Source organism: Mytilus californianus, unplaced genomic scaffold (assembly GCF_021869535.1).
Source record: "Mytilus californianus isolate M0D057914Y unplaced genomic scaffold, xbMytCali1.0.p SCAF_7, whole genome shotgun sequence".
In the NCBI taxonomy this organism is placed as follows: domain Eukaryota; kingdom Metazoa; phylum Mollusca; class Bivalvia; order Mytilida; family Mytilidae; genus Mytilus; species Mytilus californianus.
The window spans coordinates 7,901,111-7,926,248 of record NW_026262723.1 but is presented as its reverse complement, the minus strand read 5'-3'; the positions used below and the strand labels follow the sequence as shown (position 1 = coordinate 7,926,248).

Here is a 25,138-nt window from a genome sequence, read left to right as displayed (position 1 = left end):
GACAAAACAATTAAATATATTGTTAAAGAAAAATATATAAAATCACTTTTGAAAAACTTTCAAAACTTCATCTTTGTAGGAAACTTACAAATTAAAGTACGTTGGAAGACTACTTAAGAATAGTTGTCAAGTTTAAACTAAGTCCCGTATAAGTGACTACAACTTAATAATCGAAATATGTTGATACAAGAAAATTCCAAGAGTACACAGTATTTGTAAAGTTGTTACAATATTAAATGACGAGGAGCACCTATAGTTCTTCAACTTTTTCGTTTCTTATACATCCTTGACTTTCAAATATTCTGCTATTGGGGTTCCAGAAGAAAGTAAATCCAGAAAAGTGCGTCGTACGCATGAAATTTATAACGTGTTGTTTTCTTCTTTTTTTTCACAGCACAGGGTCGATACCTCTGCTGGTAGACTATCAGTTCCTGTGGGTATCATCAGCTCAACAGTTAGACTGATTACTTCGGTACTGGCGTGATTTATAACAAACCTTTCTAAAATTTTCCGTTTGTACATTTTGAAAATATATAGAAATTACGGTTTCAACTCCCTCAGGCAAAGTTGACCTTAAATTGATTTGGCTATTTTGTAGGTGCATTTTGGTTATTTGGCCCCTCAAATGTTTCATTATACATCCTTGGCTTTCAAATATTCAACTCTGGGCGTTCCTTATAAAGATAAATTCAGAAAAGCGCCTCGGACGCATTTAATTTATAACGTTGTGTTGCCATTTATTGTTAAATTAGTAACAATATTCGAAATTCCCTTATAAATGACATTGAAAACCATTAACCTTATTTAACCAGCAGGGGACTTCTTTTTCGAAAGTATCGTAAGACATGTCCTAAGACACTTATTATGACTGATTTTAGAAATATCATAAGACCATCCTAGAATACGTCTTAGACTGTAAATCAAAGCTGTTCTAATAAGGATGGACAATTCTAAGTTATATTATCTATTTGAAGGCATTAACAGTCTCCGGGACAAGTTTGCACTTCCGCTGAGTGCAAAAGTTGTCACCTTAATTTTTGGAGTTAAGTCAAAATGAAGTTGATAACTTGGTTGGTATTGGTTCCCTGATATTTGTCCTAAAAAATTTTGGCTCTAGCACCACTGTTGAAAAAGTTATGCCCCTTTTTTCAACAATTTCCTCAGAGGAAAAGTAGTTTTCCTCAAGGGAAATCAAATTTCCCTAAAGGAAAAAGATTTTTCCTTAAGGGAAATTGTATTTTCCTCAAGGGAAAAAGATTTCCCTTAGGGAATTTGCTGCATTAATATTTCCTTTGAGGAAATTCTATTTCCTGTGAGGAAATTTGCGGCTTCAAATTTTCCTTTGAGGAAATTTTATTTCCTCTGAGGAAATTTGAGGCTTCGAATTTTCCTCTGAGGAAATTTGCAGCTTCAAATTTTCCTTGGAGGAAATACTTTTTCCTGTGAGGAAATTTTGTCAACTGCAATTTCCTTTGAGGAAATATTTAACAAACACTTTTCCTTGAGGGAAAATTCAATACCACAAATTTCCTCTAAGGAAAACATTGTTCTCCAAATTTCCTCTAAGGAAATTTCTGTACATCAACTTTCCCTGTAGGAAATGCTTTCCCCTATTTTTACTCATTGTAAATTTCTTCACTATACAAACAGTATGAACATAATGTTTACAAGACTTAATAAATGATACAAATGATATTTAAACTTTAATAAATTTATGACTCAAAATTATCATGACATACAAAAACAATATAGTGAGTCTGACTGTTTAGGTCAAGGTATTGTACATACTTTATATGACTTTAACTTTGATTTTTAAAATATTTTTTGAAGCAAAGTATTCTGTTTTCTTTGTTATTGTTTCAATTGTATACATTAATAAGCAACCAATTTGAATGTCATACCATTTGTGGAGTTCTTAAGAATGCGTTCATATTTGCAAATTAAATAATAAAATAAACACTTTTCTTGTAAATTTTAATTTTCCTCTGTTTCAGCTGCTGTGTACAGTTATTCAATTCACTACGTAAAAGTTCATAACATAAATTATTCCATTCACTAAACAATTTCCTTCAATTCTTAGAGAAAACATTTTTGCAATTTGTTCTTCGAAGATCTTCTTCAGTATATTTGATATGAGGGAGCGATGTAAATGAGTGGATAAAGCTGGTGTTCCTTTCAACAACAAAATACTATTTTTTTCTTCATTTCTCCCTTCTTTCAACGAATATATATAATATGTTGTTGCATTTATACAATTGTGTTTTTCTGCTTCTATGATAGAACTCCATTTTGTTTATAGCCATTATCATGTGATTATGATGAAATTTCCTATTTCTTTTTTGCAGGAAAGCACACATTCCATTTCACATTAATCCAATTAGCGCACCATGTAGATAGATATCAAATTTCAGTTTCCTCTTCAGTATTGACCTATTGATCATGAAAACCAAGATGTCTGATCACCTATAAATACACAAAATAAACAAATAAAATGTTATAAATGGAGAGAGAAACAGCAATAAAAAAGCTTATTTTGTCATGTTTATGAACATTTTAAGAATATTTCATTTCTTTCTTGCATGACTTGTGAGTTCTCTTAATTCCGTGCTTTTTGTCTATGGGTTTTTATATTACCCCGGTAGTTGATTTTGTGCATTTTATCAATCTTTCGAGTTGAGGCAATTGCAACGGTTATTTTTACAGTTTGTTCTTTATATGTTGAGCTGTTAAACCACTGTCCAAGGTTAAGGTAGGGTTGAGTGCTCACAAACCTGATTTTTTTATTACATGTATTAGTTTTTATTGATTTTTAACTAGCTGTCAGTAGCTGTGAGTACTAACAGATCTTTGTGTCTTTTCGATTAAGAGAAAGGTATACATTTCCTGCTTTGTTCGGACTGTTTATTTTTTTGCAGGAAATCTACCGGTATGTCATTTGTTGTCTGGTGAAGAGTTGTCTTATTGGCAATCATGCCACATCTTCTTATTTTTATATAACCTTGCCATATTCTGATTGTGCCTGTTCCAAGTTCGGAGCCTGTAGTTTATTCTGACACTCAAATTTAGTGGTTGTAGTTGTTTCATATCTGTCATATTTATTTTTTTTTAATTTGTTTTGTTATAAACTAGGCAATTAGTTCTACAGTTGGGATTATTTCAATTTTTCGTCTGAGGGCCTTTTATAGCTGACTACTTTGACAATAGGGTATGGACTTTCTCATTATTGAAGGCCGTCACTGGCCTATAATTGCTTTCTTAGAGCAATGATCAATAGTTTTCATATTTAATATGCCACATCTTTTTATTTTTATAATAATCATGATAATCATCTTTCAAGGGCAATAACTTTATAAAAGTGGCCTTATGAGTCTTATCGAGCATCACTGATGAGTGTTTTGTAGACGAAACGCGCGTCTGGCGTAAATACAAAATTTAATCCTGGTATCTATGATGAGTTTACTTACCATTTAGGTTTTGTTGACTTCTGCAAATTTTAAATTGCCTATCATTTCTGCTGTTTATAATTTCTCTGCATCTTCTATAGTTCTTGTCCTACACATAAAAAGAGTAAAAATTATTATTTAATGACATCTTGCATCAATAATTATTTTGCTGTTTAATGTATTATATATCAATACAAATGTACGTGTTTAATAAAAAGCTGTACCATGAGTGCTTGATAAGCTTGTTGCCCTTTTAGCTTGGGTTTATGCTTTAAATGAATTTTAATGATCAACTACATTATAGAAAAACTCTGAGCACTGTGCAACTAAGACCCCCCCCCCCCCCCCACCCCCCCCCCCCACCTACAAAAAACAAAACTACAGGCTCTAAAGAGCCTGTGTGGCTCACCTGACTCTATTTGGGTTTTTGAAATCATATAAAAAAGATAAAAATCATAACAGATACTTTAATAATGATTGAGGCCATATTTGGTTTAATATTGTCCTACTCCGCTGTCGGCCGTCTTTGATGATGCATCAGCTACAGAGTAACAACACTTGGTCAACACCTCATAAGGAACATTCATGCTATGTTTGGTTTCATTCCATTCAGCGGTTCTCTTAAAGAAGACATTTGTATGTATTACCTATAGGGTCCTATCTTAAACTAAGTCCCCCGCTGCCGGCCATTTTGGATGATAGATTGGCAACAAAGTAACAACTCTTGGTCAGCACCTCATAAGGAATTCAGTGGTTCTCTAGAAGTTCAAAATGTAAAAAGTTAACAACGGAAACGGACGACGACGGACGCCAAGTGATGAGAAAAGCTCACTTGGCCTTTCGAGCCAGATGAGCTAAAAGAGGACATGCACACAGAGTGGTATTCATTGAAACAAAACATGAAAATAATTTGGCTCCATTTTAAGGGATATTGCAAGTGTATATACATTTTGTAAGTTTAAGGCCGTGATTTTTGAACAAATACAATTCTAAAACCTTCCAAAGTGTGAAAATGGACAATTTTAAACAATTTTCCAACAACTAAAATTCCATAACTCTGCATCTTATATAAAAATAAATAGGGGATGATACTCCGGCTTGCATATCATATAAAGTTATAAAGGAAGATAACTGAAGAACGGTAAAATTTATACTACTAAAATTATAACTTGATCTGATTTTGTGATAAAAAGTATTGCGTTAAAGTTTAATAAAATTTGGTTGAGGCAAACTTAATTTAGAGGACGGAAACGTAAAATTCATCATTTTTTCCACCTGTAAAGGACATAACTCTAGAACAGACTGAGTCAGTAAAAGTGACACCATCAAAATTCAAACTGTTTTTTGTGGTAATAAGCATTGTGTGCAAGTTTCATAACATTTGTTTGAGGCAAACTAAAGTTAAAGATAGAGAGCCGGAAACCAAAAATTCAGCAATTTTTCCATTTGTAAAGGGGCATAACTCTAGAATGGCAACACTGACACCACCAAAATTCACACTTGATCTGAGTATTGTGGTAATAAGCTTTTGTAAAAGTTTTATAACATTTGGTTGAGGCAAACTAAATTAGAGAACAAAAACCAATGACTTTGGGACAGACGGACAGACGGTCAAGGGTTGACCCACTATCACATGACTATGGGTCATAAAAATGTAAAGGGAGTTTATGTCAATATTTAAAATCAATTCACCAAAGTTTCATAAAAATTGGTGAAAGCATTCTTGAGACTATCCAAAGTCTCAATATACAATAAAAACTTAAATCAGAATTTTTTTTTTTTAAATAGAAAGGGAAATTATCATGATTATGTTAATTGGCAATATTAATAAATGCATGCAACAATTTCTGAAATTTACAGTATATAGGCTTTTAACCCCACCATATTTTTGCACCTGTCCCAAGTCAGGAGCCTATTTGTGGCATTTGTCAGTTTTGTATGATATTTAATTTTAGTTTCTTTTATATATTTTGGAGTTTAGTATGACGTCCATTATCACTGAACTAGTATACATTTTTGTTAAGGAGCCAGCTGAAGCACGCCTCAGGCTGTGGGATTTTCTCGCTGCATTGAAGTCACATTGGTGACCGACTCATCTGCTCTTTGGGCAGGTTGTTGTCTCTCAGACACATTCCCCATTTCTATTTTCAATTCTATTTTAAATTCAATTATAAATGTAAGGCTTCTTGTTGATTTGTTTTACATTTGTCATTTCTAGGCCTTTTATTATATTTACAGCTTTCTATATGCATAGGTGCTTGAGGACAGGATCCTGTTTTGAGCCCCGCCCATAGTCCCTCCCCCTTATTATCATAAATCTTAGATTTTTCAATATATATCACTTATTTGTACCATATACATACTAATATACCATACTTTTACTCTTAATATGCATGTTTACTATCAACGTGAATCTCGACTCCTGTCCTCAAACACCTGTCTATATGGTATGAATTTTGGTCATTGTTGATGGTCGTACGGTTATCTATAGCTCAGCGAAGCAACATCACAACTGTTTCCAAGTTTGTGAAGTCAGAGGACTATATTCATCTTTCCGACTTTCAGATCATTTGTTGATTTTTCATGAATATGTGCCATTCCAATATGAAATAGCTAAATCATGTATATATTAAAAAAAAAACTTTAAACTAGGATACTCATTTGGGGAACTAATGATTTGTTGGTTTTTCCCTAGTCCAAATAATTATGACGTCTGGCAAGACTATTTTTTTTTCTGGGACGCCTAAATAGCCTTGCAAGACGTCATAATTATTTGGACTAGGTTTTCCCCACCATCGACATCGTCCTGTGGACGAAACGAGTTTGGCACATTAACAAAAAGATCATGTCTGTAGTGACAAGTTAGTGTGTGTGCTTACCAATATTTGAATTTTATGAGCCTTCTTTTTGAATATTTTTTTCATTTTTATGGTACAATACTGACGTCGAGTGCTGTTGTTGTTGTGCGAGTTGTGCTGTTTATTTTTTACAAAAGCGATCAAGTAATGCAGGGGAAGGAAACTTACTTAAAAGACCAAAATGAGTCGCAACTAATGGTACATAAATATTTTACTATGCAGTCAGTATCCTGATATACATGTATATACTCTTAGACTCATTTCACAGAAAAATCGTACAAGTGAAAATACTCGTTAGTCATGAACATTTTAGATCACTTAAAATTTAGATTTTATAACTTAGATTACGAAAGATGATAATTTGTCAAATAAGCCCTTGTAACCAGGTGCTGCATTTTTTAGCACGTGTCAAAAAACAGTTAAAAGTGCCGGGATCTGACAGAGCTTTCAAGAGCTATTTCTGTTACTGTGAGTTTATTATAATTATATTTATCACAAAAAGCTAATGCTAATTTCTTTTCATTTAATATGGGTCTATATGAAGCCCCCACCCCTCCTCCAGCTTATCTGATTAATTTACGATCACTCTGAGTAAAGAAAGTAAGTCACAATTGCTTATATAAGGTATTTTAAATTCTGGTTGATAGTTGTCTCATCACCAATCATACTACATCTCCTTATTTTTTTTACAATAAAGCTATATTTAGATGCGGTATAGTGATGTATGTGTAAACATGCAGCATGCTTGTAAATAATTGTTAAAATACAGCACAAAAGATGCATAATATATCAAACCCGAGTCAACGCCATGTCAAAAACTAAAAAAACAACAACAAAAAAAGGCCAAATGACAAATAGTCTATAAAAACAACTATAGCATACCAAAATATATAATTTGTAAAGACTTGCATGCAACTAGGCCTATACAGTAGCTCTATGTTCTTATAGATCTCATAACATTACGATTAAAAGTCAGATTATGTGTGTGTAAGTTTATTAGAAAATCCAACGAGACACGTCCTAATCAGGTAAAATCCAAAATAACAATTTACAAATTCAGATCTACTGCCTGTTGTATATTGCTTACATGATTGTATATTGCCAAACGAATAAATATGTCTGGTACGGGATGGCGGCTTCGAAGCGGAGACAAAAAGACCCAGATAAATGAAAGTGTAGAATTTTTGTTGTGGAGAATTTTTTTTTAAAGAACTAGATTCATATCTCAGAATTTGAATATAGCATCTCGTTTTCTTTAGATAAATTGTTAGCTATTACTGACTATAATAATTACCCCCTTATAAGTATTCGCAAAACATGAAGTTAATGATCAATGAATATGAAAACATTTTATAAAGTATAAATATTGGTAAACGGACAGCAAGTCATAGGACTATTATAGTTCGAATAAATTAGTTTACAATAACTGTTGAAAGGTTATGAGAGAAAAATCTGGATGAATTTATTTTTATTAGAATGATTTATTTTACAGTAAAGGCTTCATATTTTTAATCAGTTATTTGTAAAAGAAAGGTGACATGTTTAACACCATGGAGCCAGTAAATTAACAAACTACTATGATGGATTTTTTTCTTTACAATCATTGATCATTATTAATATTTGAGAATAACTTTTGTTTACAATTCGTTTTCATAAATAATGGTTCAAGAAAAAAACTTTTTGAAAATTAGTCTGTTAGTTTCCAAAGAAAAAAATATCTTAAAAACTGAACTGTGAGTTTTCAATCGTTACGTTTTGTTATACTTTTTTAGTGTTAATCTCAGCAAAGACAAATTTGGTGATAAAAATCGATTTGTTGGTCTTTAAAAAAAAACATACGTCATAATGTAATCTTCATCTGGAGATATTCATTCCCTACTGTAAAATATTGAGTTTTTGGTTGATTAATGTCGGGTGTGTCTGACGTACCGAATAATATATGATAGGTACATGTAGGTCTTGTAATTGAGACCGCCCGTGATACGGTCGGAAAATTTCGACTGCCAACGAAAAAGGATGGACAGAAAATTGGCCTAATACCAGGCTACTTATAGTCCACTTGAAGAGTTGCTGCAAGGATTCAGCGTCCCCATTCGGACGTGTCTGAGCACAACCCAATGGACGTTCCACTATCATTACTGCTAAGGATTTATTGCCGGTCAGAAGAAGACCTGTAACGACGCTATTTCTATAGTTACTCTAGTTCGCTAACGAATTCGCTTCTTGTTCCATTGAATATAAAGGAAAAAGTTATCTAATATATATACACGTCTAAATTGAAAACAACGTTCAAACCTATGATTGCGTTGGATAAAAACCGCAATTTTTATACGTGTGCATGTAAAACAAATTTCTTGGTAGAGGGGTCTAAATACAGCATAAACAACATTTTCCAAAAGACCAAAAAGTGAAAAAGTATATTTTAACAAAACGCATTTGACTAACAGGTCGAACAACTGATGTTCTTAAACCCTGCTGACTGCCATTGGCTATTACCAAATAAATTGATCACCAGATGTAAAAAATGGATCTTACATATTAATTAAATACCAAACAGAAAACAATAAACTTACGGAAAAGATGGTATACCGCAAACATGAGGTGCAAAAATTTGTACACCATATCCGGATTTCGACATTTAATGTCTCTTCAGTGATGTTAGGGATCGAAACGGTATTTGGAAGGCCATATAATATATGTAGGAAAAAAAATAAGACTGAAAATGCACCAAATATTTATATTCAATATGAATACTCACATTTTGTCTATTACAACAACAAGTTGTTCAAAAATTGTTGTAATAGACAAAATGTGAATATTCATATTGAATATAAATATTTGGTGCATTTTCAGCCTTATTATTTTTCCCTATTTTATGCACAGCATGGACAAAATTTAAAACTTTTTAATATATATATATATTTTTCTTGAACTACTATAAATAAAGTAGTTCATTTTAAAATGTATTCTTTAAAGGTTAAGAAAACAATAAGTTAAAATGGCTGGTACATACATGGCTTCAAAAAGGTATAGCCAATTTCCCGTTTATTTTTTTTCGTTGTTTGGTTCACATGTTCAAATTTAATAAATTGATGAATTTAATAATTTATTGATATCCTAAATCTTTGTTAATATATTTACTTCGGTAGAAAAGAAAGTGAATCTTCTCATCGGGACTTTAATTAATCTGCATATCTCTTAAAATAAAATTGAGAATGGAAATGGGGAATGTGTCAAAGAGACAACAACCCGACCACAGAACAGACAACAGCAGAAGGCCACCAACAGGTCTTCAATGCAGCGAGAAATTCCCGCACCCGGAGGCGTCCTTCAGCTGGCCCCTAAACAAATATATATACTAGTTCAGTGATAATGAACGCCATACTAAACTCCAAATTGTACACAAGAAACTAAAATTAAAAATAATACAAGACTAACAAAGGCTAGAGGCTCCTGACTTGGGACAGACGCAAAAATGCGGCGGGGTTAAACATGTTTATGAGATCTCAACCCTCCCCCTATACCTCTAGCCAATGTAGAAAAGTAAACGCATAACAATACGCACATTAAAATTATCTATTTTGGGATTGAAAAAAATATCTTTAAAAAATGCGGTTTCGAGCCTATTTCTTCATTTTAATTTGGTTACACGTTCAGCAATAACTGATACAAATATGATACATTACCAATGTTAAGGCCATATATTTGAAGCTGTTCAAAATTTTGTACATTATAGCTGGGACTATTATACTAAAAAAATAGTTAGTATAATAGTCCCAGATTATAGGTACGTGTATCAGATTGGACATTTTTTTTTTATTGTTCTATATAAATAATCTTACTATAAGTTATCTCAGGTCTAAACAAAATGTTACTATGAGTTTTCTAATGAGTTTTGTTTGATAATTTTTTGTTTAATTCAGTTAAAAGTTTGTTTTTTTTTACACGAGAAGGTCTGCTAAAAAGTTTATGATGATCTCTTTTTTTTCATCATAACAAACGGATACTATTTAATGTACACTAGGTAGACTTTCCTCTATTCCGATGAAGGCAGTGCACGTCTTTCATTTAAAAGATTAAATCGTTGTTTTGCAACAGACGGCGGCACATCGGGCATTGACTTACCATTTTATAATTTGTAACAATTATGATTAACCATATATTTATGAGTTATAACAAAATTATTTTTTATACATCTTTATTTAAGATGATCGAGATTTGAGAATGATATGAAAATAATAAAATATATATTACAAAAAAAAAGTTATCTCAGGTCTAGTTATCTAGTATAAAATATATTCACTGGAAATAAGCCCTTTAAAACACAAATCCCCGTTTACTCATTGCGAAGTTTATTTGCTAGTGTTTTTTTAATCTTTTTTTTTAATGATTTTATTATATTATCTTTTTTGTGAAAATTTTGAGTGGTTGAACATGAAATGGACACCGATGCTACAAAGAAAATTTGTTTAATGTCATCTGTTGCAATATATACTAAGTATAACACGTGGACAGGATGTTCCCCAGAAAATTAAGGTATTCAAAATAAGTTATACACACCCCAAGGGTACACGCCACTGTCATATGGAAAATTACTGGGTCACCAGTAAACTGGTAATCAGCCATGCAACTAATCAGTTGACTGACCATGCCACTACAATTTAAAAAGTTTGTCGTTAGATCAAAATGAAATATTTATTTTAATTTAAAATTGAAGAACTAAAAGGATTTATCATAATTATGAAAGGAAATAATTCAACAAAATCGGATTATTTCCCAAAAGATTATATATTTTTTAAATTTTTTCCGGGGAAAATAGAAAACTGTATCAGAGACATATATATATATAAAGGGTCCCATCAAGGATTTTATAGAAATCCTTGGTCTCATGAAATGGATCTCACACCGACATGCATAATTGAAATTTATACATTGATTGATTCTATGATTTCTTGAGAAATCAGGAGCGAAATATAACAAATATTTAGTTTTGATATTAAATTAAATTTACTTTTCCTCGCTATAATTCATTTGACATAACATTGAGGGATTTAAGGGTTTGTCCGTACAACGTTAGTATTTCACATGACTTATTTTCGCGCTTCGCCTTGAAGCTCATTATTCAGACTGTTTCAGACAAGATGATGAAAATAACATGCAAGGCACTTTTTTTTCGATCACCGTGAAGTGCACTCTCCCCCTCTTCAAGAATTGTTTATTTATAAATCCTCGTCCTTTTTAAAATTACCACACTCTTTGTGATTACCGTTATGCTATTATGCTAACAGTAATTAACCCGGGACTTGATTTACATGTAATATCAGGGGCGATTCTAGCCAGGATAAAGGGGGTCTTAATACATAGGCAGAGGCCCCCCCCCCCCCTTTGGTGGGAAAAATTTGGTTGATTATATAGTGAATCACTGAAGCATGACTGCGGTACGTCTAAACACCGCTCAGGACCTCCTGAGTGCACTCAGGACATACAAAGTGCACTCAGGACATGAAATAGTTGTTTTAGTGAGTAGTGAAGGTATGCATTCGATAGACAATTTAATTTTCCATCTTATAATTTTTGTTTTGATAAAATCAATTTAATATTTAAGAAGTTATTTAACTTTTCATTGGCACGCGCCGTATTTATGAAATATGTCAGGCATGACCGGTGATTATATTGAATATCAATTATCATGTTGATTATGTCGTTTGATCTTTAATAATTAGAAGTGATAAGTAATGGTACTAACCTCATCCAAGTAAGCTTGGCAAACAAACAAAACCAAGATGTCTTTTGAAAAATAAAGAACAATGAAGATATATTGTTTTAGAAAAAAAATGTTAAATAAACTTTTCGTTTTGTTTGTAATAATTGAAGCCATTTGAGAAATATAAGAAATCTACATATTGTTGGGAAATTTTAATTCAATTCATTTCATTTGAAATCGTTAAAAAATGCAGATATAAATTATTGCAAAATGTGGCGATTATTTCTAAACAATTTCATGTAGTAAGATTTGGTTTTACATTGAGCTCGTTCTTGTCCAGTATTAAGATTCCTTGAGCAGTTTTAATGTTAAAATAAATTCTGAAGAATGATTTGTTGTAAAACAGTGAAAAGAAAATGTCTAAATTTTATTTCTGAGTAATACGAATGTTTAACAAATCAGCATTTAGTAAGATTTTATTTCTCATTTAAATCGTTCTTGTCCATCCAGTAATACAAGCCTAGAACGAATTTCAATGTGTAAATAAATTCTGAAAAAAATGAATTTGTCTCCGTTTTCTGAAAATTGTCATATTTGGGTATTATTTCTAAACATTTTGTAAGGAAGATTGTAGAATGATTCTAAACTAAATTCAAAAATTGATTTTTTCATTGTAAAACAAAAGAAAAAAATATTTAATTTTGTTTCTCAGTTCTTCCCATGTTTATTTTTGTCAGTTTACTGTCCTAAATAAGTGCTATCGTATATTGAACTCTCGCCATTTATCATATTTTGGTATTTTACTGTAAAAAAAATTATGAATATTTCGGTCCGTACAGAAAACATGATGTATCATTTCAATGCTGGTTTTCGAAAACAAAAGAACAGCGAGAAAGACTATTTCGGAGACTGTTGGTTGACACGAAATCCGTTCAAACCACGACTTAGTCTTCGTGCACATATTTTGAAGTGCCAAAACCCCAGAAACTTGCTCGTAAGCCAAACCAAAGAAAAAGACCAAGGACAGCATGTACGCAGCCAAGATATTAGACTTAGCAAATCATATAAATAAATTCATCTAAATATTGTCATTGTAAATATTGTACATAATTGTCTTCTCTATACATATGTATATGGTTTATTCAGAATAAAGATATACAAATTCAATAAAATTTGATATTCAGCAAACATTGTTTTTGTTTATTAAGTTGATTTGGAGAGAGAGAAAAAAAAATCCCGAAGAAAAAATCGAACTTGTTACAGAAAAACGGCAACTATAAAACACAACTTTTTTTTTTTATTTTCTTTATGCATGAACTGCAGACCACAAAAAAATAATTTAACCGTCATCATGAAAAATAAACTGAAAAAGTACATCGAATAATACCCAAATATGATAATTTAAATAAAATTAAATACAACAATGATGAAGTAGAGCAGAATATAATGGTACAACAGTGCCAGCGTTCTGAAGATCCATAGGTATCCATAGAAATGTTTTTTTTTTTAAATTTTTTCTCCATAAACGTAAAATTTACTATGCATAATTTAAATTTAACTACATTAAACAATCCCTTAAAACTTAAAACATCGTGTTATTAATTTTAAACGTAACACTGTTCTTACAACACAATTCATAAACAAAAATAAAGATAATCCAATCAATTTTGTTGATTGAATAATTCACGGCTCAGTAGTTGTGTAATCAGTGACACGTGCTCTCATTATTTTATAAGAATTGACATATCTATCAATTTCGATTTCAAATTCTACCAAAATTTAACTCTTAAATAAGTAGCGTGTAACGAAAATATACAGCCATCCTGTGTGCAAATACGATGCCTATAAAGGGTCCTGAGTGCACTCAGGAGGTCCTGAGCAGTGTATAGACGTACCCGCATGACTGGAGCGGGCCCCCCTTAGATCAGTCAGCCCCCCCTTACAAAAAGTTCTGGGTCCGCCACTGAAATATATGTCTCCATTAAATCAGAGACATATATGTCTCTGATTAAATGCAATGATCGTTCACAAAAAGGGGAATCAAACCCCCGGATCCCATCCCCCTTCGATCCGCCACTGATTGTGAATATAAATATAATTGTTACTTAAAAGTCATAGACTAGTACTAGCTCCGAGCACCTGTTTTGGGATATATACAGCTAATTAACCGTAAATAACTGCGAGATAATGAATAACAAGTTGATAATTGTCTATTCTCTGCTAATTAATGTACCTGCAATTCACCCTGATTCATTTGTGAGACCACCGACACTAATAATATTACCTCAAAGTTAGAGGTTCTCCGTTACTGGGAACTTCATATCGGATCCGATCAATTTATTGGTTCCATTCCCCCTAGTAATAATGATCCATTTGCAGTGACGATGACAATCAAAGGTATACTCATTACTGTTGATTTTGCATGATAACATACATGTTATGTCAACTCACTTCTCCTTCCTACGGCGTCAGAGAGAGAAAAAAAAGCCTTGCAATGCGTCATAATTATTTGGACTACTTCCATATGACTTTAAAAAAAAACCAAACAATAGTTTATTTCACTGATTGAGATTGGACTGACGAGACATTTCAGCATGTGAAATCTTAATTGTTAGTCCAAGTACACAGTTATCATCCGTTGATTTTCATTTTTTACAAAAAGATTTCCTAGTGTGGACCATGTATTACTTTAAAATTTATTTATTTGTATTTTTTATGCATAAAAAGTAAGTACAATGAAGTAGGGGGATGAAATTATTTTATTTTAGTTTGAGAATCACTCATACTTCTTGTATGATGTCACCTTAGCCTACAAATTACCAAAAAGAAACACTTTTTTATTTCCTCTAGCTTATGTGTATGCCTTTTCATATACATGTAAAAATGTGTTCCTGCCTATATATTGACCTTAAATGTTATTCAGTCTTCCATGGCCTAATAGTTCTACTCATGTGGTATGCTATAAGCAGATAAGTAACTTTCTTTCCTTTTGAAATACAAATAATTTTTTAAATATACATGAAGAATTTTTATATTAGCCGCCCCCCCCCCCTTAATTTTGAAATCTCTTAATTTTAGGCATAGGCTCATATAAATTCGACTTTTGAAGAATTGAAATAAATCTGAGACAGCAAATGAGTATTGAGCTGCTTTACATTAAAATACATTATGTACATACATGTGACATACACAATTATATATAAATAGTTATAAAGACATTTAAAAAGCAATTTTTTGCAATATTTAAATTATGTAGGCCCAAATTTTGATAGTTAAACGTTAAACTTTAAACGGCAAAAAATTAACACCCAAAGTTCAAACTTATAGTCTTTAATGTATATATGCTATTGCCATGAAACTAGGTAAACTGTCTTATAATTCTCTAATCTTAGTTCATGCCAAGTTTGATTAAAATTAGTATTTCTACTCTATTAGGTCTCTAGTGTGGATATAGTGTATAACTTGCAAACTATTTTCATACTCCTTCCAAATTTATTGCGGATGAATGACATTTTTACCAGATATTCGGAATCCTCTGGTTTTATCCATGCAGTGCCATTAAAAAATTTTGCCCACAAACCCCTATTTTTCTTTTCATATTTTTATTACATAGTTTAAAAAGCCATATTTGAAAATCTTATAAAATCCTTGTTATTTTTCCATAGCTTTTGAAAGAAAAAGGTGCCAGTGTTAAGTGTATGAAAAATCTAGAGAGAATCACTTCCCGCCAAATTTTTAATGGCTTATATCTTAAAAACAAGCACACGGACCCTTCATTTTTTCTGTTTTTTTAGTTCCTTTATTCATATTCTTTTAAAAAGCTTGTTATTTTGAAACGGAGTAGCGAACATCCTTAAGGCCAAACAAAAATATATGTCTGTTTACGGTTACCCGACCGACCGTCCTTTTGAGCGCCGACCCTAAGTCATTTTATTTCCGTCGTAAAAGCAAAAATTAACTGAACTCGTGTCAAAAATGAAGTTTGTGTTGCCAATAATATAAATCAATTGCCTGATACATCCCAATGTTCACAATCGTGAATATGACAGCTGTTATAAGGAAATTCGTGACTCATGTGATGAAATAAACACTTTGCCGCCATTTTTTTCCCAACCAATAACCAAGGGAAATAATCCAATCATTAAAATAACGGGTAAAATTGGCCAAGGATCAACTCAGACCACGACAAGACGAAACGGCATGACTCAAAATCATGTCGCAAAAAATAAAATGAAAAAATAAAATAAAATGGAAATACCGACCTACCTAGCCTTTTTTTTAAAGTATGTAACCTTAAACAGACATATATTTTTTGGGGCCTAAGTAGTGATTTGGTATAGTTTGAAAAGGTCAAATATTAGTATGTCTGTGAAGTTGTCAAACTAAATTAAAGACCCTTTAAACATAAAATTGTCCATATTTTGAGTTATAGCTTATAGATTTTTCTATTATGTTAATATGTCCTGTCCCAAAAGTAGTACACTACACTGTTAAAATCTCTTTTGGATAGAGCCAGCGCAATTTTTTAAATTTGCCTTTTTGCTCATCGTTCCGAAGGAACAGTGCGATTTTGCCATCACTTGGCGTCCGTCGTCGTCTGTCGTTGTTTTTCGTCAACCATTGGCGTCCGTCGGGTGTAAACTATTTCATACATCTTCTTCTCTACTGAACCAATTCCTACCAAACTTAGGCTGAATGATCTTTAGGGTATTTACAATAAAGTTTGTGTTTTGTTACATGGTTGTCATGGCTAAATATGAACATAGGCATGATAGGGGTAAATGCAGTTTTTGGCTTTTATCTCAAAACCCAAAGCATTTAGAGCAAATCTGACACAGAGTTAATTATTCATTAGGTATTCAAAGTTCTATCAGCCCTGAAATTTTCTGATGAATGTAATAACCCATTGTCATGATTGTTGGGTTGCTGTCACTTAATTGGTAATTTCAAGAAATATTTGCAGTTTTTGGTTATTATCTTTAATATTATTCATGATAAAGATAAACTGTAAACAGCAAAAATGTTCAGCAAAGTAAGATCTACAGATAAGTTTCTATAACCAAAATTGTCAATGGACCTCTTAAGGAGTTATTGCACTTTAACGACAATTTTACACAATTTGTTTATCATGTTTTCTAACTTTAAAAAATCTTCTCCTCTGAAACTACTAAACCAATTCCAACCAAACTGAGGCTGAATGATCCTTAGGGTATTTAGAATAAAGCTTGTGTTTTATTTTCTGTTTCATCAATAAACATGGCTGCAATGTCTAAAAATAGAACATAGGGGTAAAATGCAGTTTTTGGATTATATCTCAAACACTAAAGCATTTAGAGCAAATCTTATGTGAGGTAAAATTGTTCATTATGTCAAGTTCTATCAGCCAGTAAATTTTCAGATGAATCTAACAATAAATTGTTGGGTTGCTGCCACTAGATTGGTAATTTTAAGGAAACTGCAGTTTTTATTTTGTGGTCAAAATATTGGTATGACGTTGACGTTGGCGGCATCATAGTCGTCCAAAGACACATTGGTTTTCACACTCAAACTTAAGTTGAAGTTAATGGATCTCGATGAAATTTTACCTTAAGGTTCAATACCACAAAAGGAAGGTTGGGATTGATTTTGGGGGTTATGGTACCAACAGTTAAGGAATTAGGGGCCAAAAATAAGCATTTTTGTAACTTCCGGACATAACTTGTGTGTTAGTGTATGGATCTCTCTGACATTGTACCACAAGATTCCATATCACAAAGGGAATGCTGGGATTGATTTTGGGGGTAATTGCCTCAAAATTTTAGGAATTAGGGGCCAAAAAAAAGGGGTAAAAAACAAGCATTTTTCTAGTTTCATGACAATAACTTGTGTGTAAGTGTATGGATCTTTCTGAAATTGTACTACAAGGTTCCATATCACAAAGGGGAAAGCTGGAATTGATTTTGGGGGTAATTGCCCAAAATGTTTAGGAATAAGGGGCCAAAAATAAGCATTTTTCTAGTTTCCAGACAATAACTTGTGTTCAAGTGTATGGATCTCTCTGAAATTGTACTGCAAGGTACCATACCACAAAGGGAAGGCTGGGATTGATTTTGGGGGTAATTGCCTCAAAATTTTAGGATAAAGGGGCAAAAAACAAGCATTTTGCTAGTTTTAGGACAATAATTTGTGTGTAAGTGTATGGATCTTTATGAAATTGTACTACAAGGTTCCATATCACAGGGGGAAAGCTGGGATTGAGTTTGGGGGTAATTGCCCTAAAAGTTTAGGAATTTGGGGCCAAAAAGGGGCCAAAAAACAAGCATTTTTCTTGTTTCCAGACAATAACTTTGTGTTCAAGTGTATGGGTCCCTCTGGAATTGTACTGCAAGGTACCGTACCACATAGGGAAGGCTGGGATTGAGTTTGGGGGTGATGAATCATAAGGGGGTTCAAAAAATTTGGGGGGATTTTTTTTCCTTTTTTTCCTTTTGTTTTCTTTAAAATTTTCCATTTTAAATTGGTTATTTCTGATTTATATATAAAAGCAAATAATAATGATACAGTTTGAATAGGTAAATTAGAAATTTTTAAGTTGTTACACCACATTCATTTTGTGAGCCTCTTGTTTTAATTGCTTCTGTAAGTTATATATTAATTTGAAATTTTGACAACAGACACATACAGATTATACTGTTAACAATATTTCAGAGTTTAATGTTGTCAAGCACACAAATCATAGAAAAATAGTTAATCACGTCATTGTTGTCCATTGAAAAATTAGTATGAACACGATGACAAAGTACAGGAATGTTTGTTTGTTAAACTATTGACCGTGGTTATGTCTTTGAAACTGTTGACTGGCAAATAGTCTGTGAAATGAAATAGCACAAATATTTCATTCTTTTTTATATCATGGTATATAGAAAAACACATACTGATGTATCATAATAGTTATAGTGACTGTCATTAAATTATAGTTTTTACCTTTTTTAAGTTTAGGGCAAGAAATATAGAAGATAAAGAAAAATATAAACAATTACAACTGTACAGTAGAAATGATTGGCAAAACAAGATAAACAGAAGACAACAAGGCCTAAATGTTAAGACCACTTCTATATAATAAAAGTGATTGCCCTTGAATGATGACTATTATAAAAGTAAGAAGATGTGGTATGGTAAATGAGTTATCTATCCACCAGAGTTCAATGAAGTGGATGCAAGCAATTAAAGACCAATGACGGCCTTCGATAATGAGAAAACAATCATGTCTGTGAGCACTCCACCTAACCATAATCTAGGACAGTGGTTCAAATAGCACAACATATGAACAAACTGTAAAAACTGTTGAAAGTGGCTCAACTCATTATCACTGCAAGGCACTAAAACGACTGATATTAAGTCGTGGACACAAAGCACTGAAATAACAGAACTCATAATCATGATTAGTAGGAATATCAAATTTAAGTTTCTCAAAATGTTCATATTAAACATGATAAAATAAGCTTATTTCATATTGTTGTTTTTTTCTCAATTTATATTTTGTGTATTTATAGGTGCAGAGACTTCTTGGTTTTCATGATCATCAACAGATCAATACAGAAGAGGAAACTTAAGGTTAAAGGGAAACTTCGCAAAAAAATGAAAAATTCATATTCTGTTCATTATGTATAAAAAAGCACAAATTCATAGATATTAAAGTTTTATTCTGCAAGTTAAGAGATCACCATCGATTTTAAATTTAGAGTATCAATTCTCCGCATGCGGCCATTTTGACATCCTCCCCGAATATTGACCACGATATATCTATAAACCACAAAGGACCAAAACAAGCAGTAACCTTACGTAGCCGTAATTGAGTGTCGATATCTTGTCAAGCGTACGGTTGTTTTATCCGACAAGGAAAGCAGTTTCCCGGGTCACAAAAAAGATTATGATAGACATGGTTGTGCAACCTTTCCTAACTAACTTGATACGGAAAATGTAATTTTATATATATTATTTTTTAAATAACTAGTACTAATAGTGTGGTCTGTCGTTTTGAAACTGTTTTGTTTACGAAGTATTTAAAACAATAAATTGAAATTAGTTAAAAAGTCAAAGTTATAAATAAGTGTTCCGTGTAAAATTGTTTTTGAAAATCTAGTTTGTTCATAATTGTTTTATGTAATAAACTTTTTAAAATAAATTCGGACCTTCCCTTACCTGATCACCAGAATGGCTAAAGGAATTGTTCCCAGAGGTATTGTGAGGTGACACGTACAGGTATTCAAGCGATTTCCTGTCGGGCTTTAAAACTGTTATTACACAATTACATAAAACAAGTTCGTGCATCACTTCTTTTCTGGGGGTATTGATCAGTGTACACGGCCGATAACATGTAACTTCCATTTTGAATCTATCAGGTGTAATATACAACTTTGTATAGCGTATCCGATAGTGATATACTAGTCATTGCTAAACTCATACGCTTGTTTATAAATAACATTTTTGGTGTAAAGAATGATATTTATGAAAGTTTAAATAATAGAAAAAAAAAATTTGATGAAATAAAAATCTATTAACACATTTTCCAAGGGTAAATTGGGGAAAATGTAAGTATATTTACCCGTCGTCAATAATTATGGACACTTTGAAACATACAAATATTGATTTAACAAAATGTACGGCACTTGTCGATTATTGGTTTATACGCCTAGATGGAAGGTTTAATACGGAACTATGGATAGTCGCAATATAGAACTAATATCATACAAGTATATTGAATATACGAGAGAAACATCCAGAACCAATCTGATTTAAATACAGGTCGATATCTAACTTTCTTTGGTTCATCGAAGCTATAGACATAGTAAAATCACAGATTTATATTTCAATAAGATTATTTCGAACAGTTTAAGAAATTCGTCATCATCACATTTTCCTGGTCCGACATGCATGTTATATATATATGCCACTGGACGTGCACTAATGATCCCCAAAAGCCTATTTGAAGAAATAAAGAAACTTCACTCCGGATAGACTGATGGTAGTTGTATTAACGTCTGGTCAGCTAGAGGGTTGATTTATTTATTTAGTTAGCTTGTAGGGGATTTAACCACTCTTAATATTGCACTTATGCATTAGATATTAAATGACAGTACCGGTAATATAAATACGAAAAGTCGCATATCTGATAGAAAAGGACTCACCATGAACTATAGGATTGTACGTACGATTGTCATTCTAAATGGCATAACGGACAGTCATTTAAATGCATGCATGTACGCTGTGATAAAAAGGGGTGTCGCAGTTGCAAAGTATTCATCATAAATATATTTCAAATTTATTATTTCCTGTTATTTTTATAAGTTAACGCAGAGACATGTATACACTAGATCTCTATTTAACGACAAGCAACTATATAAATATCTGAATCTGATGTGACTTACCGTTCATCTCTTTCTTTTTTCTTATTTTATTTTTATTTTTGCAGGAATATACACATTGTAAGATATACTGTGTGGTTAGGTGACGTCCCATGAGGTCTTACGTATACATGTTCATATTTATAATGGTTTCTGATATAACAATTAGGTTTTATAACATTCACACTTCTGCATGTTCTGTATACCAAATTCGTATCTTTTTTTCAGACCGAATGAGGATGTGAATATTTTCCAGGATCAAATTCATTTCGGGATTTTTTTTATTTCTTTGTATTAAATCTCAGAAATTTACAGAATATACTGCTTGTCCGCTTTAGGAGTTTTCTTGTCAGTTTAAACAGACGTATATATGTCTCTGGTTTAGAGTGGGTTTATGAATGAATGATAAGTCTTACAAAGGTACAAGATATCAAGCACATTGAAAATTGATTTCGACGTTCTGTCTCCATTTAAAAAAGGAAAGTTGACGTTAGATTGATTCTGTTATTTTTTTAAACATCGTTGGTCAAATAGCTTAAGAATTATATAAATACGTTGTGAGATTTATAATATTTTAATAAGGGCATTCCTGATTAGGTAAATGAAGATCGCTTTGGACGACAAAACTATATTTTTGTAACTGATAATTTTCTCTGCACATTTAAATATTCAAGGTTACCGATGATAATTTAAAATAGTACTGTTTTGATATATACGCTCGTTTTCGTGTGCCATTTATAATATTTATATAATTATTTTATTAAAAGTGATTCAGAATTTCGATGTTACAACAAAATACTCACCTATTTATTTAAAAACTGAGCAAATGCAAAATGTTAAAAAAATATATATGTAACGGCGATTAAGGTATTTTGCCACTATATTCCTCCCTTAATAATTAAAAAAATCTGTCTCATACCTGCAACGGTGAACCCTTGAGGACAAACACCACTCTAGTGAAGATCAAAGGATTAACATTACATAATGCTAATCTTTTAATTACCGTGAATTTAACCACGCCTTTACCAGGTGGTGTCAGCATAATACACATGCATTGTATTTACACAGTACTAGACTGATGCAAGGATTTGTATAGTAAGACAAATCCTCGACTGAAGTAATAGGGGAGAATACAAACGTGAATTTCTATTATACTATCAGTTATATATGTTGTTCAAAATATCCGTCGAAAAAAAAATCATAAAAAAAATCTATTGCATGATTTGCTTTTATTACTATAATCATATCAGAAACCCTAAATATATAAATCGTAAATTTTAATTTAAAAAAAATGCACGGCTAATCACTTTTCTTTCTGAATTGTTAGTTGGTTAATAGCTACACCAAAAGTCGTTGATGCGCTTTAAATCGCGTTATTAGATGATTAACGAACAAGACTTTAAATGAGATTAATCCACTCCCGGCATGCAAAAAGACTTAAACTACGTCACATAAGTCAGGAAGTTTGAATAAATAGAATTAATAATTCCCAATTTTCTTCTTTATTAGTTTTCATATCCAGATAAAACTTGGTGAATATGTTTTTAATGGTATTATGAACATAATAAGATGATAAGTAAAAAATCGCGAATTTTCCCTTTAATACTTTTCTACATTGTGTGCTAATTGGATTAATGTGAAATGAAATGTGTGCTTACCTGGAAAAAGAAAATAGGAAATTTCTACAAAATGGCTGTAAACAAAATGGAGTACAATTATAGATGCACAAGAACACAATTGTGTAATTGCAACAACCTACACTGAAGGATTAGGGAGAAATGTAGAAAAAAAAGTATTTTTTTGTCGAAATAAACACCTGCTTTATCCATTCATGTACATAGCTCTGTCATATCAACTATATAGAGGAAGATGTTTGAAGAACAAATTGCAAAAATGTATTCTCTACCAATTGAAGGAAGATGTCTGGTGGATGGAATTATTTATGCACTGAACTGTTTTGTAGGGGATTGAATAATTGTACGCAGCAGAAAAGTTAAATTAACATGAAAAGTGGTTATTTTATTTAATCCGCAAATATGAGCACAATATTAATAACATCACAAATAGTATGATATTCATAGCGTTTTGCTTATTATTGTATTGTCTCAAACAGCTAGCCTATTGTTTTTGTATGTCATGTTACTCATCAGTGAACATTTTATTAAAGTTTTAATTATCTTTTGTATCAATTATTCAGTCTCAGGAAAAATTATATTCATACTGTTTTTACTGTTATGAAATTTTCATAGAGGAAAATTGAATGAGAGAAATTTCCATAGAGGAAATTTGGAGAACAATGTTTTCCTTAGAGGAAATTTGTGGTCTTGAATTTTCCCTCAAGGAAAAGTGTTTGTCAAAAATTTCCTCACAGGAAATTGCTGTTGACAAAAATTCCTCACAGGAAAAAGTATTTCCTCAAAGGAAAATTTGAAGCTGCAAATTTCCTCACAGGAAAAAGTATTTCCTCAGAGGAAAATTTGAAGCCTCAAATTTCCTCAGAGGAAATAGAATTTCCTCAAAGGAAAATTTGAAGCCGCAAATTTCCTCACAGGAAATAGAATTTCCTCAAAGGAAATATTAATGCAGCAAATTCCCTAAGGGAAATCTTTTTCCCTTGAGGAATATACAATTTCCCTTAAGGAAAAATCTTTTTCCTTCAGGGAAATTTGATTTCTCTTGAGGAAAACTACTTTTCCTCTGAGGAAATTGTTGAAAAAAGGGGCATAACTTTTTCAACAGTGGTGCTAGAGCCAAAATTTTTTAGGACAAATATCAGGGAACCAATACCAACCAAGTTATCAACTTCATTTTGACTTAACTCCAAAAATTAAGGTGACAACTTTTGCACTCAGCGGAAGTGCAAACTTGTCCCGGAGACTGTTCATTCTTTCTTCGTCTACACTGAAACACCATATCTAATTTACTTTAATAATAACACTATGGTTATTATATAATAATAACAATTCATATGATGATTCAAACGATAATAAAATTAATATAAAAGCAGAATAAATAAATAAATAAATAAAAGTCATTATAGCCATCAATTTGCTGTTTAATTGACGTTTTTGTGGTTAGATATTAGTAATATAATATAAAATTATATTTGAAGTCTTTCATTTTTTGGAAAAATTATATTTAAAAAGATATCGAGGATCCAGGGACTTTGAAAATCAGGGTACAATTTTTGCACGTCGTGCTTATGCACATGTGCAGCATAAATAAAGGCAACAGTAGTATACCGGTGTTCAAAAGTCGTAAATCGATTGAGGGAAAAAAATCCGGGTTACAAACTAAAACCGAGGATAACACATCAACTATAAGAGGAAAACAAGGGAATAACATGAACATTGAAGTGCAACAAAACCAAACGCCAACATACATAGAAACGTACTATTCGATAACAACTGCCATATTGGAACAGGACATTTTAAGAAAAAAATGGTGGGTTGAACCTGGTTTAATGGCTAGTCAAACCTCCCGCTTTATGACAATTTAAAAAAAAAATCGCTAAAATGACAACACTACGTGACAGAAATACAGCACAAACACACGCAAGAACATTCATCACAGAGAAACGCACAGACAAATAATTTAATAGTCGACACAACATGCAAACCGCAGAACAACGACGAACATATTCCATCAACGACCAATTTTTCCATATGCTCCTTTCATGATCAGTATGAACAGCTCTTTATGACATGTACGTGTACTAAACATTTCATTTGAACCATTGGATGAATTCAT

General features: G+C 32.0%; 1 protein-coding gene and 1 long non-coding RNA gene across 7 annotated transcripts in view; one reads left to right on the top strand and one right to left on the bottom strand.

The window, feature by feature from the left end:
* The window catches only part of LOC127708985 (coadhesin-like), a 152,936-nt gene that overhangs the window by 37,633 nt on the left and 90,165 nt on the right, over positions 1 to 25,138 (top strand). The gene's annotated exons all lie outside the window — the stretch shown is intronic.
* On the bottom strand, positions 983 to 6,777 carry LOC127708995 (uncharacterized). The gene is made up of 3 exons (XR_007985454.1): positions 6,323 to 6,777; positions 3,465 to 3,552; positions 983 to 2,463 (listed from the first exon to the last, which is right to left on the bottom strand). It is a non-coding gene; the product is annotated as an uncharacterized LOC127708995 (long non-coding RNA).